The sequence below is a fragment of the Lepidochelys olivacea genome (assembly GCF_965140295.1).
Source record: "Lepidochelys olivacea isolate rLepOli2 genome assembly, chromosome: 11".
NCBI classification, from domain to species: domain Eukaryota; kingdom Metazoa; phylum Chordata; order Testudines; family Cheloniidae; genus Lepidochelys; species Lepidochelys olivacea.
Window position 1 is genome coordinate 31,530,449 of NC_140421.1, and position 14,618 is coordinate 31,545,066.

Here is a 14,618-nt window from a genome sequence, read left to right on the forward strand (position 1 = left end):
TCTGTTCCAAAAAGAAAAATTAACGTAATTCCAGGCAAGCAGAAAGGTGATACCGGGTAGCCCATAGACAGAGCCATGAGGGGAGGAGGAGCATGCCAGTCAGTTCGCAGTCAGAGAGGGCCATGGCATGAGAATGAAGTGAGGTATTTCACAGGTGACGGTCAATTTGCCAGTAGGTGGGGCCTCAGAAAGATGGTGACACCAGGCAAGCCAGACAGACAAGGAAGTCAGAAAACTGTTCCAAATTGGTCCCCCAGCAAGTGGGCTCAAATGGACAGGCAGCACGGTAGCTGATAAAGGCACTCCAGAGGTCCCAGAGGCAGGGGGGGATGGAACAATTTGTATAGTGAGGGTGCTGAAAGCCATTGAACCAATCTATAAAACCTGTATGTGATGGAAACCACTTCAAGCCATGGGGTGTAACAGCAACGCCAACACCCCTAGTTTCAGCACCTCTGAGGAGGTTCTACCACACATATCAACCATCAGTCTGTCACTACACACACTGCATACTCACAAGATATTGAGCACCATATTGCAAACAATGGGTCAGACTCTCTCCCCTGATCTGACTCCTTTATGCCTCTCTCGTGATACAAAAGGGCACGATACTGGTTGTATGTGGCCAGATGAGAATTCACCTGATAGAGAGGATGTCTCCGCTAGTGTAAAGTCAGAGCAGGACTGGGACCACCATCCATTCTTACGTAGGCCACCACACAGATGGTTGATTTTTATAAATATCCATAGCTCGAAGATGGAATTCTATGACTGGTTCCTTTTCCTTGCACATTTTCCCTGGTATTGTTTCCACTTGCTGCTGGGACATGTGAATGGGTCACAGCTGTTTGGGGGTTTTTTGTTCTCTTTGTTGTTGTTTTTTTTAAAGGTCTTAGTGCAGCTTCTTCACTGCTTGGTTCTCCAAATATTTTATTCTATGGGCAAACAAAGAAGTCCATAGACCACAATTTCAGAAGTATGCCACAAATAGAAAAGGGGCAAATAATAACGTGCCATAAATCCAAATTTGAGAGAGAGACCAGCTACCATTTGGCTACAGTTAAACAGTTCAAGAAGAGAAAGGAGATAGAATACAGGAACTTTCCAAACACGCAGCTCTTTGTGTTTCTTATAGCTCCTGTATAAAAGTTGACATTACCACTTTCAGACATCAGCAAAGCAGAAAGATGGAGTGTGAAGATGCCAATACAAGTATAACACAAGCCTGAAATGCTTGCCAGATCCACCAGCCTCACCTCCTTTGACCCTAACAGCCTAAAATGAGTGTGAGAGAAAACAAGGAGTTACCTATGCTTCAGAGTTCTGAAGCTGATTAACACAAGAAATCCTATCTAGCCTGCCAGCACAGAACTGCTGCTGCTCTGCCAAGAATGCCATTTTCTGATGGCCAAAACCAGCCTCTGTGGGAGTCTGAATGGTCTGATGGAAGTTCTCTGAAATTCACTTTCATTTTCATTCAGTATATGAAGATGAACATTTGAGACTCATGAATGAGTGTCAAACGAACATTAAAGTCATCAGGATTTGTCATCTATAGTGGTTAGTACAGGCATGCTCTTGAGATCTTGAACAGAAGATTTAGGGCTTCAGACTATCACAGAATCTCAGAAGTTATATATATTTATTTCTCAACATGTTCTTCCTATGTACCTTTAAAAAGCTATATATGTCTTGAATTCCCAGCCATCAAAAGGAAATTCCAGCACATAAAATCACAGGAGTCATGGATCACACAGAATATGGATAGTGGTGGATATGGATAATTAAAGTGCAAGAAAGTTTAGAGGACCTCTGCCAAAACTTCAAAATAGGGCAGAAATTATAGATTCTAATTCCTCTCATCTTCTGCTAGCCAGATGGATTTTCAGTGCGTTCTTTTTAGTGTCCATATTATGCAGGGGGGATATGATACAGATCTGTTTTGTACTTCCCTTTTACTTGTTCAGTTTTAGTAAAACACCCTGGGGGTGGGAGTGGAGCGAGAGTGGAATCTCTCAAAAAGATAACTGACTCTAAATGATGCACTGTGGAGTACACAGCAGCCATATATTCATTTTTAAGCAGAGACCTGCTCCCTTTATCATCCTGAAAACTAGGACGACAAAACAGAAGCTTATAATCAATAACAATGTATTTGGGAAGTGGTGAAAGGGGCCCCCCTTTCAAAAATATAAAGCAAGTAGAATGTAATTGCTAGCACAATTCATTTTCTTAGCTGTTAATCTCTTTTCAGATGTAGAAGTCCATTTTCCCCCTGATACTGAACTCAGCTGTTTCCGGTGTCTAGCTCAAAAGGAGATTTGCCTTAGCTCTGGTTTCCTGTACAACTGTGAATCAACTGACAACTGGCCACAAGCACCAGAGCATGAAGAGCAGTAAGGCCGCCTTCAAGATGTTCTTTGCACGGCAGCATGTATGTGAATTCTTCAAGCTACTCTAACACAGTGGTTCCCAACCTGTGGTCTGCAGACCCCCAAGGAGACCACAGACTATGTCTAAGGGGTCTGTGAAAGATAGACTGAAAACTGACCGAACAGAACTCAGCTCCACAGACAATAGATTTTCAAAGGGGTCCACACCTCCATTTGAAATTTTGTAGGGGTCTGCAAATGAAAAAAGGTGGAGAACCATGCTCTAATGGATAGCCAGGGAAACATCTACTTCACATAATCACCATTAGGGTTGCTAGGGAATACACTTATTCTAATTTTTAAAAAATAATATAGGGCCTGATCTTGCATTCCTTCTCAAGCAAAATTCCCAGTGACTTCAGGACAACCCCACAGTGTTCTGCAATAGTAGTACAAAACATGGCAGGTTACAAGTGTGTCATTATATGCTTTTGGACAATTACTGTATTGTTTTTAAAATTTGCAGCAATGTAGAGCACACAATCTTTTGTGCTAGGCAGGAAACATTGAATGGCTTGAAGTATGACCTGAACTACCTAGCATTCATTTTACGTACTGAAGAGGTTTGAAGCCTCACCCAGCCACTTCCCAGACATTATTCTAAAGTCCTTCACATTGACAAATCCTTTCCTGTGGTGCTTGTATACTGGTGCTGTTCAAAACGAACACCAGCAAAGGCAAGTTTCAGTAGCACAAAGTTTTTGAAAGGCAGGTGGTCAAATCACCAAAATAGGTCACAAAACCGTGAAATCAGATTTCAGACCCATAGGAATTGCCAGACTGGTAAAATTACCAGTGGGCTACAAGCGGCCTGTTCCTGATGCTTTGGAAAAAGGTGCCAGAATCCTCACAAATTGACTTTTTTATTTAAATCAATGTAAAATTTCTAAAAGGGCGAGATTTCCCCAAGTACTAATAGCCTACACAAGACCATCTACACCCTTTAAAGTCCCATGCAGGGTCTGCACAGCAGCTGCAAAAGGTGCAAAGCAGATCCCTATGTGCCATGGAAGAGGTCTTTATGCTGGCTCCAAACCCGACCCCAAATTTGTTTTTAAATGGTGGCATTATCATGACATTTGCTGCCATATTATTATTCACTCTGCTTGTGTGTTATACCCCTTCCCCCGTTCTGTGTCTGTCTGCTACTCTGTGTTTATATGGTGCCTAGTACAGTGAGGTCTGGATCTTGGTTAGTCCCTAACACTGCCAAAATAAACAAAAATAATGATAATGAATCTGCTCTTGACCCAGATTCTCCACACAGGTCCTGCTGTTCCAACCCCTAGGTTGAAACAGAGACCATGGAATAACTGTACTACAGTACCATGCCCTGCCCATGAGTTGGGGGTTGAACTCCATCATCCCAGTCCAATGTGAATTTTTCCACAGACTTTCCCTGGCATTGGATCAGGCCTTAAGTTTCCTGCACAAGCCCAGATGCTGGATCTGCACAGTGGTGAAATCCACCAATTACTTGTGGGGTTTTGTTTTTTAACCAGTTTCACAAAATTATGCCCAAGTTTGCAGTTTTAATTCAGAAAAATGTGTGAAGCAAATCAGATATTCCCCAGGTGCACGATACAGCTCATCTGTTTCAGCCACTTCATAGTCCCTGTCTTCTACAAGTTCCCGCTCTCCCAGCATTACCAAAGGGTGACTGTGTCACAGAAACCCTTCCTGCAGATTTAAGTTTCTTCATGGTGTTCTAACCTTGGCATTGTTGTACTTGGCGCAGATGGAGTCTTTTCCCTTTATGTATAATGTGGATAGAGATGGGCCCAAATCATTGCCCAGAGCAGAACACAGAACTTTGGTGGGGTTACAAGCTGGATCCAGATTGGATTGAGTTTTGCAGTGAACCCTTATCTCCATATTGGGCTATACAAGAACCGGACCCAGATAATAACCACTCCATTCTCCCATCCATTGTCTGGTTCATATATTTAGACTGACAGCTCTTTAGGGCATGGACTTTTTCTTACTTGCACAGTGCCTAGAACAATGGTACCCTAATTTTGGTTAGAGCTGTAAGGCTCTACCATAATACCTACTACTCAGTAGCATAGTGGTAAAAGCAGCAGCAAGTAAATTAACCTAACCTAACCACCACATTCACCAAATGAGAAGTGGGTAAACTCCATGTACTCCAAACTCCAGAATTTAAGTGGTCCCAAGTAATAAACATACAGAACAAAGTAAGTTACCAAGCAAAATAAAACAAACACACAAATCTAAGCCTAATACATTAAGAAACTGATTACAGATACATCTCACCCTCACAGATGTTCCAATAAGCTTCTTTCACAGACTGTACTCCTTCCTACTCTGGGCCCAATCCTTTCCCCTGGTACAGTTCTCGTTAGCTCCAGCTCAGGTGATAACTAAGGGAGTTCTCATGACTGGAAACTTCTTTGTTGTATTCTACCCCTTTTGGCACAAGGTGGGAATCTTGTGTCTTTCTCCTTCTAAATGGAAAAGCACCAGGTTTAAGATGGATTCCAGTACCAGGTGACATAGCCACATGTCCTGTGAGACCGCAAGCCTTCATTCTTCCTCGTCTGACTAACAGGAAGGTTTGCAAGTAAACAGAGCCATTTTCAACCAATTGTCCTAGTTGATGGGAGCCAACAAGATTCCAAACCACCATTAATGGCCCACACTTTGCATAATTACAATAGGACCTCAGAGTTGTATTTCATATTTCTAGTTTCAGATACAAGAATGATACATTTATACAAATAGGATGACCACACTCACTAGATTATAAGCTTTGTAATGATACCTTACAAGAGACCTTTTGCATAAGCATATTCCAGTTACATTATATTCACACTCATTATAATTTCATAAAATCATATGGAGTGCAATGTCACAATCTCTTTCACGGGTTTTATTTTTCATGGGTGCTTTGGTGACTGGAGTCCACTCCTTGAGCCACAGGCAGATATTGCAGGTGGTGTTGGAAGACAGGGTTGGGCCACGATTGCTGCATGAGAGTAGTTGGTCCTTGCTTTTCTAGTGTTTTTCTGCAACCAGGGCAAGGTGATTTTCCCCAAAAGTGGATGTTCCCTCTCTGTCTTTGCCAGTTATCCCTATCCTCGGCTGCTGTCTCCCAGTGTGTGGTGTCGATGACATTGGTTAGTCTCTAAGGTGCCACAAGTACTCCTTTTCTTTTTACATCTCTTGATGTTTATCTTGAGGATGTTTTTAAAGCATTTCTTTTGGCCTCCCTATTTCCTTTCTCCTTTGGTGAGGTGGGCGCACAGCAGTTGTTTTAGTAAGCGTACATCAGGCATGCGTACATGGTTCCCACTCCACCTCATTCGACGCAGGATAATCAGGGCCTCAACACCAAAGATGTTGGCCTCTGTGCGGATACTGACATTAGTGCGGCGATCCTCCCATTTTATGTTGAGGATCTTCTGAAGAAAGTGCTGGTGCTGGCATTCCAGGTTTTTCCACGTGTTTTCTATAGGTCTTAGCATAGTATTAATAGTTCAGATTAGAGAGATTTCTAGCAGTCTAAAAAAACCAGTCCTTTTAGTGTTCAGTCCTTGCCAGTGGACCAACAAAAATCAATGATAGGATGGGTCTGAATGAATGCTGTTCTCTCAGTAGTGCTGGATTCTACAATTATCTAGAGTGTAACATCTTTAGGGCAGGGACTCTTTTTGTTCTGTGTTTGTACAGCCCCTAACACAATAGGGTCCTGATCCATGACAGGGCTCCTATATGTTATCTTAATACAAACAGTAAATAGAAATAAATGAAACACTGAAAAATAACCAGTCAAAAACTAGTGGAAATATAGGTCCATTAATGGCAGCAAACTGAACTAACAAATCCTGATTAGATCTTAATTTATCCCAGAGTACAAACATTTCATTCAGTTTAAAACCCATTAGATAATTAGCCTGCTAATATTCTAATACAGAAGTGGCCTTTCCCTGACTATACTCTGAAAACAAGATGGAGACAAAGGATACATCTGTGATTAAGATACAGCACTAGAATGCAGAAGGAGTGGAGGTCTGTTCCTGGCTCTGCCACAGTTTTCCTATGCAACCTAGTCAGATTTCACAAGTGATGCAAGGTTAGAACAACTCATTACTTGGAAAACTTCTAATGGTCCTGTCTAACCTGTATTTTTGTGTTAATGTCTAACTCATAGGAACATACAAATTCCCTTACTGACTCAGATCTGAGATCCAGCTAGTATCAGTTCAGTATCTTGACACTAACAGCGGCCAGCATCAAATGCTTTAAAGGAAAGTGCAAGATAACATGCTATAGACAGATTTTAAATAATCTGTCCTCCAGGAGAGTCTCCACTTAACCCATAATAGTTAGAGATTGATTTAAAACCTGAAGCATACAGGGTTTTATTCCTGGATATTCTTATTATCCATATAAATGTCCAATATCACTTTGAATCGTGCTAAGCGCAGGCTTCAGCAACATCCTATGGCAATGAGTTCCAGAGTCTAATCGTTTAGTGTGCATAAAATCATTTCTATTTATTGGTTTTGAATTTGCTGTCTTTCAATCTTATTGAATTTACTAATTTGATTCTAAATGCAAATGTAACACTCCACAAAGGTTTGTTCCTAGTTGAGAATCATCCTCATGCTTAGCTAGGGCCACATGAACCACAGACCCACAACAAATCTGCGTGTCATAGAACTAATGTTTGTAGACTGTCTACAATAGTGCTAGTTAACTGGAAATCAGTTAACTAGAGATAAAACATGACCAAAATTCTAGTCATGACAGGGCCTAAGGAAAACCCAAGTTATAAAGAAAACCGTGTTGGTGATTCACTAGATGGAAACAGAACTCTTCCCTCTAAGTCATTGCCAAAATAACATTCCAGATTGGTGTATGGAGGCTGTGTGCTGAAGGAAGTGCATCTCTCAAATGAAAAATAAAATTGAAGTCCTTCCTGTGTTCATTAATCATCCTATACATTCTTTTCCCAATACCAGGGAGTTAGCCTTAGTCTCCTGATCAAGTCCTAGTTTAGATAATTTTGCTTATCTAAATCTCCCTGAAGCTCCTATTGGATATCATTTTCTTCATGTCTTTTCTTAAAGGTTTATATAGTATTATTCTACATTAATAAGTTGAGGTGGCCAGAAATATGGTTGGTTTCCAATGGGAAATTTTTACAGAAATTCAAACATCAAACAATTTCAACTGAAAACCTAAATATTTTGTCCAAAACCCAAAATATTTCAATTTGGAAGTGCTATTGCAAGACCTAGTGGGAGTTATAGTTCAGATCCTTAATTCCTGTTCTTCTCTATACACCAGGGTTCCTCGTCAAACTACATCTCCCAAGAAGCACTATGGGCTCCCTTTTGGAGAGGGGAAATGAAATACCTTGGAAACCCTGGTCACGGTGGAAGATGCAGCCCAGCCCATAGAGGAGAAGGGGGAACATGAGGCATCCAAAGTAAAACTCCCCTGAGCCTCTGCAGCTGCATTTCCAAATTGAAATATTGTTTTTCAGGTATTCAATTTTTCAACCAAAATACCTAATGTTTCCATGGAAAGCAGACACTTTTCCACACACACAAAAATAAATTAATTTAGTCTAAATCCATTTCCTGTCCCAAAACAGTTCCAATGGAACATTTTCAATCAGATTTACAATTCGGTGGTGGCTGTGTTCAACCCTAGAGGTTGCTGCATTTCATTGTATATCAATAGGCTATAAAGTGTTTGAGATCATTCCAAATGAAAAGCACTGTATAAATGCATCTGGATGGCTGATCAATGGCTGCTGTGTAATGACTCACTGTGGTCTCTGTCCTTTTTCTAGCGGACAAGCGTGCACGTTATACAACAAAACAAAATAAAATATCAGATTCAGGCCCTTCACCCCAGAAAAGGGAGGTGACAGGTATTAGGAGTAAGCATAAAAGCTGAAATTACTTCCCATCTCTGAAGTTGTCTCTCTAGATCAAGATTGGGGTTGAAGGGGTGAAACAACTTTCATCGTCACTGTCCATGCTGGCCCTATTCTGTGGTTAATAGAGTTCTTCATCCTAGTTCCTTTCACCAGCACTCATTCCACTTACATTTATTAAGAGCAGTTTACACATCTTCCAGTCTTCCTCCTCCACACCACTTGATTAGATGAATGCAGCTAGAGTAAAAGGAAACAAATTATGATAGACCAGAAAGAGCCTGTTTCTCTTAATACAAACTAGATAGTTATCTCAGCAATGACATCTCTTTACTTATCTTGCTTTTAGCATGTAATGTACAGTTCCTCTGTGACTCAAACCTCTTGTATTTTTCCTCTTTGTCATTATTTTGCTGATTATCTCTGCAAACAAACTGCATTTCAGTTCCTTAAGTGATTTTATTTTACCTTTTTAAAACCAAGTGACTCATCTCCTGACACACTGGAGAAAAAAAATTAAGATCTGCCACCAGAAAAACACACACATAAGTTAGGTCAACTTGCAACTCTGGCAACTCAGTATTAACGGGAGACAACAAAATGCCCAGTAACTAAGCAACACAAATATACAGACATTAAGATTTTCAGAATCATTTAGTTTCATTGCTGTGTGTGTGTGTGTGTGTTTGCGCACACACATGGTGGATCCTGAAAGAATTCTCTTTTCTAGAAGTTTTAGAAGCAAATTTCAGAGTAGCAGCCGTGTTAGTCTGTATTCGCAAAAAGAAAAGGAGTACTTGTGGCACCTTAGAGACTAACCAATTTATTTGAGCATAAGCTGTAGCTCACGAAAGCTTATGCTCAAATAAATTGGTTAGTCTCTAAGGTGCCACAAGTACTCCTTTTCTTTTTACGAGAAGCAAATTTGACATCTTAGCCCTGGTCTGGCTCCACAATTAGTTTGTGTGTGTTGTTGCAGATTCCAACTACAGAGAAAAATCAAAATCAGTCACAAACATGTTTGTTTCCCCAAGCCTCACCCATTAACTACTTCTCTCTTTCACAGAGATCTGATTCTCCAGCTACACTTGCCTGGATGCTCCGAGGTTGTGTGCGCTCTCCCCCTCGCCCTCCAACTTCTCTCTTCTCTCCACAGCCCTGGCTGTTTCACACGGTTTCTGCACTACCCTACTTCTTCATAATGATCCCTGACACACTGTGACCTTCCCATCAGTTCAGGCTTCTCTGAGTGTGTCTTCTGTGTTCAAAAGGCTACTTGTGATTTCTGTCATCTCCTGCTGTCCCATCTAGTCCTGTTTGTGGCAACTCCAATTCCTACAATCACCTGCAAGTGTTGCTAGCTCCTCAGGGCTCCTTAGATGCACTTTAAAGCAATTTCTTGCATCTGGCGCTTCCTGGGCGCTCCAGATAGTCTGAAGCTTTAAATCCTACAGACTCTGCAGTGCCAGAGGTCAGAGTCCAGTCAGTTGCAGGACCAGCTCTGATTTCTGTAGCCAGCCCTATTTTGGAGGGTTGGGGGCCAAATATAATCCTGGTAAACTATGGAATCTGAAACCTTTGAAATAATCTGATATTGACCAGTAGCCAGCTGCAACCAGCTGCTGCTCTATCACAAGTATATCAAAAGAACTATCATTTTCTTTCTCTGTACCATTACTTCTAGATCAGCTGCCTGTATTGTCCCATCCATATTCTATTTCTCGCTCATCCTTTTCTTTCTCCAGTGTCCTTGGTCTTCTTTACTGAGCCTTATTTCTAGTTGTTCCTCAACAAAGCTGAGAAATATTGGGACATTAGAGGCCAGATTCTGCATTAAACTTCTTAGGTGCAACTCCCATTGACTTCAGTTTGAGTTGAACCCTGTAACTGAAAGAACAATTCAGCTCCTAAGTGATCTTATTGGAAAGGTAAAATAAAAATGTGCCAGTTAGTTGGTCTAGTCTGAAAAATTCTATCCATTGTGAAACAAACAGTCTAGTTTTGCTGCAGTGGATATATGCTGAAAACTGCTGTGTAACATCAGAAAGATATCTATTTTCCATGTATCATGTTCTAAATGTAGAAAAAAAAACCAACAGAAGTGTCCTATAAGGTTTTGTCTATGTATAAAATCTAAACTCAAACTGTCACATTTCAGCTTCAGAAGCACATTTTACAAAAAGTGGTATCTCGTCTCTTGGACCACAAAATTTTCCATCTCATAAGTAACATATGAGCTATGCAATGACTCAGAATAACGGTTTAAGTACCTAAATGAGTAAGTCAAGTGGCACGCAGTTCAGGCCAGAGCATGCCAACTAATTCTACAACAGATATTTAACATCTGCAGCCATATCTTCTTTCCCAATCAAGTTTAGAACTTTTCAACAACAGATATGAGTCAAATAGCCAGATTTTCAAGAGGCACAGAACACCCTCAATCTTATTAACTTAAATAAGAATTGCAGGTGCTCTGAAAATCAGGTCACTAGTCTCCACACAACTCTGGTTTATGTTTACATCTCAGATTTTCAAATATCTATAAAAGTACAAGGAGATGTTTTTGTCAGGTCTTTTATGGTAAGTGAATTTTAAACAGAGCTTTACATTTAAAAAGAAAGAACCAAGTCATTTCAAAATAAATCTAAGACGGGGTTTTACCAAGGGCTTCAGCAGCAATTCACACAACCCGTGTAATTCAGTTTTAAACTAATACAAACCAACTCAAGTGCACAACTTGGAGAAATAATTAAACTTCTGGATGATTTACACCCACAGGCAACAGCTGCATCAAAACGCAACCCCCCAAATCCCCTGCTGGTATAAATTGGTGTCACACCATTGAAATCAATCGAGAATCTAGATCAATGCTGCAGAGTGAAAGCTTGATCAGTGTATCATGATTTCACAATTCATAAATGATTTTAGAACATCTCATAGAAATTGCCAAGTAAAATATGTATAAAGCTAAAGAAAGGCTTCCAAAGTGGAGCAAACTAATACTGTAACAAATCTATAGACACATAGGAACTTCATGATTGTTGTCACTATGCTGCACGCCATGGCTACATTGAACTTCAACAGAAAGGACGAGAGATTGTAACCATTTTTTTAACAGCAGGGATAGAACTTAGATCCTGGTCTAAAAGCACAGCTCCCTACCACAATCCGTGTCAGCGGCTGGCAGTATAGACCTACTGACACATGGCTTAACAGTTCTGATTCCACCCAAGAGCAGGCAAGAGCATGTGTGCACATGTACACCCCTCCACACACACACATTAGTTCATTGCAATGTTTACTCAAGATGAATGTCATGAGTCAGTTTCAGTATTGTTGTGTTATATATAGTATCTGTATATTAATGTTTCAAAAAAAATTTTCCTCTAGTGTCCACCTTCTCCTATTTGTTCTTGCAGTGTTGTCACAGCCCTGTGTCCCTGACATTAGTTCAATGTAAGAATATAATCTAATGATTCAGCATTGTGACTTGATTGAAAGACAAAACAGGAGAAGTTGAGTGATGAGGTGGAAATACAGTAAGATATGGGCCATGAAAATTATGGCAAAAAAATATCATGAAACATCTGAAAGGTAAATAGATTTATTTTTAACTCAATATATTTGAATTTTCCCCTGCTATGAAAGTCCATCTGAACTTGAATTTCATACCAACCCCAGTAATTTTTCATGTAACTTTTCTGCACCCCATCTTTCACTTCCCATATAAGTTTTTTAGCTGTTTCCTCTCCTGTAGTTATATTTTCTAGCACCTGCTATATAACACAATATTAAGAATAGAAAATGTGGATACTCATTTTCATTACTTAGTGTAGCACTTTTAAAAAGAAAAAAATTGCCCTCCATTTAGTCTCCTAGTCATTTGAAGTTTCACTTCCACAGCAGGAAAGTTTATATTTGTGTCTTAGCAAATACCTACCAGATACTCAAGAAGGAACTTGGAAAATAAAACAGGATCAGGAAATTGAAGATTTTACCATATCGTTAGGAGTCAGCTGAAGGAGGAAATAGCTTTGTGTTCATGGGCAAATGCCAACAAAATGTTTTTCATATGGTGTTCAGGATTTCCTTACCTGCTGTAGTGTACCTGTTAATGTTCTTTTCTGTTGCTAGTGAATCAGACTCAGCAATTCTGGCTTAATACCAAAAGGTGTTTGCCCTTTTATACATATTGGATCTTGGCTTATTCGACCATTACCTCTATTCCTTTCCTTGTGCGGTTGAAACGAAAAACCACATTACAGTCCAGCCTGTTGATGTTATTGTGGGTATTCAAAGAATGTTAATACCATTACAAAATGCATAATGAGCATGACCGTGCACAAGCCTTGCCTGTCTCATCTCACTTCTTTCCCTGTTGAAGCTAGTTTGAGCTAAACTCTTCTAACTTCTCTGTATAGAACTACTGCTGCAATGCCTGGGTCAATCCACCAGATGGCCTGCAGCTATCTAACCCTACTTTTTTTCCTACTGACAGGTTTCAGAGTAGCAGCCATGTTAGTCTGTATTCGCAAAAAGAAAAGGAGTACTTGTGGCACCTTAGCGAGACTAACCAATTTATTTGAGCTACAGCTTACTTCATCGGATGCATAAAAGTGGAAAATGCAGTGAGGATGTTTTTATACACACAGACTATGAAAAAATGGGTGTTCATCACTTCAAAAGGTTTTCTCCCCCTACCCCACTCTCCTGCTGGAAATAGCTTATCTAAAGTGATCACTCTCCTTACCATATGTATGATAATCAAGGTGGGCCATTTCCAGCACAAATCCAGGGTTTAACAAGAACGTCTGAGGAATGGGGCGGGGTGGGGGGGGGGGAAGGGGTAGAAAAAACAAGGGGAAATAGGCTTGAGTAGAGACTGGGAGTGGCTAAGTCATTATGCAAGGTAACCTAAGTTAATTGTATCCAATTCGCAAATGAATTCCAATTCAGCAGTCTCTTGCTGGAGTCTGGTTTTGAAGTTTTTCTATTGTAATATCGCAACTTTCATGTCTGTAATCGCGTGACCAGAGAGATTGAAGTGTTCTCCGACTGGTTTATGAATGTTATAATTCTTGACATCTGATTTGTGTCCATTTATTCTTTTACGTAGAGACTGTCCAGTTTGACCAATGTACATGGCAGAGGGGCATTACTGGCACATGATGGCATATATCACACTGGTAGATGTGCAGGTGAACGAGCCTCTGATAGGGTGGCTGATGTTATTAGGCCCTGTGATGGTGTCCCCTGAATAGATATGTGGGCTGAAGGTGACGGCTAGTGGCGTTCTGTTATTTTCTTTGTTAGTAGAGTAGGGGCATTAGGGGACGAGAGCTGAGGAAGCGTTGTTCTAAGTCGGCCATAAAAATGTTGGCATACTGTGGGGCCGTGCGGGTACCCTTAGCAGTGCTGCTGATTTGAAGGTATACATTGTCTCCAATGTGAAATAGTTATGGGTGAGGACAAAGTCACAAACGTTACCTGAACTTTCAGGCTTTGTCCTCACCCATAACTATTGCACATTTGGAGACAATGTATACCTTCAAATCAGTGGCACAACGCTTCCTCAGCTCTCGTCCCCTAATGCCCCTACTCTACTTGCGCTATATTGATGACATCATCATCATCTGGACCCATGGAAAAGCAGCCCTTGAGGAATTCCACCATGATTTCAACAATTTCCATCCCACCATCAACCTCAGCCTGGACCAGTCCACACAAGAGATCCACTTCCTGGACACTACGGTGGTAATAAGTGATGGTCACATAAACACCACCCTATACCGGAAACCTACTGACTGCTATTCCTACCTACATGCCTCCAGCTTTCACCCAGACCACACCACACGGTCCATTGTCTACAGCCAAGCTCTACGATAAAACCACATTTGGTCCAACCCCTCAGACAGAGGCAAACACCTACAAGATCTCTATCAAGCCTTCTTACAACTACAATACCCACCCGCTGAAGTGAAGAAAGAGATTGACAGAGCCAGAAGAGTACCCAGAAGTCACCTACTACAGGACAGGCCTAACAAAGAAAATAACAGAACGCCACTAGCCGTCACCTTCAGCCCCCAACTAAAACCTCTCCAACGCATTATCAAGGATCTACAACCCATCCTGAAGGACGACCCATCACTCTCACAAATCTTGGGAGACAGGCCAGTCCTTGCCTACAGACAGCCCCCCAACGTGAAGCAAATACTCACCAGCAACTACATACCACACAACGGAACCACTAACCCAGGAACCTATCCTTGCAA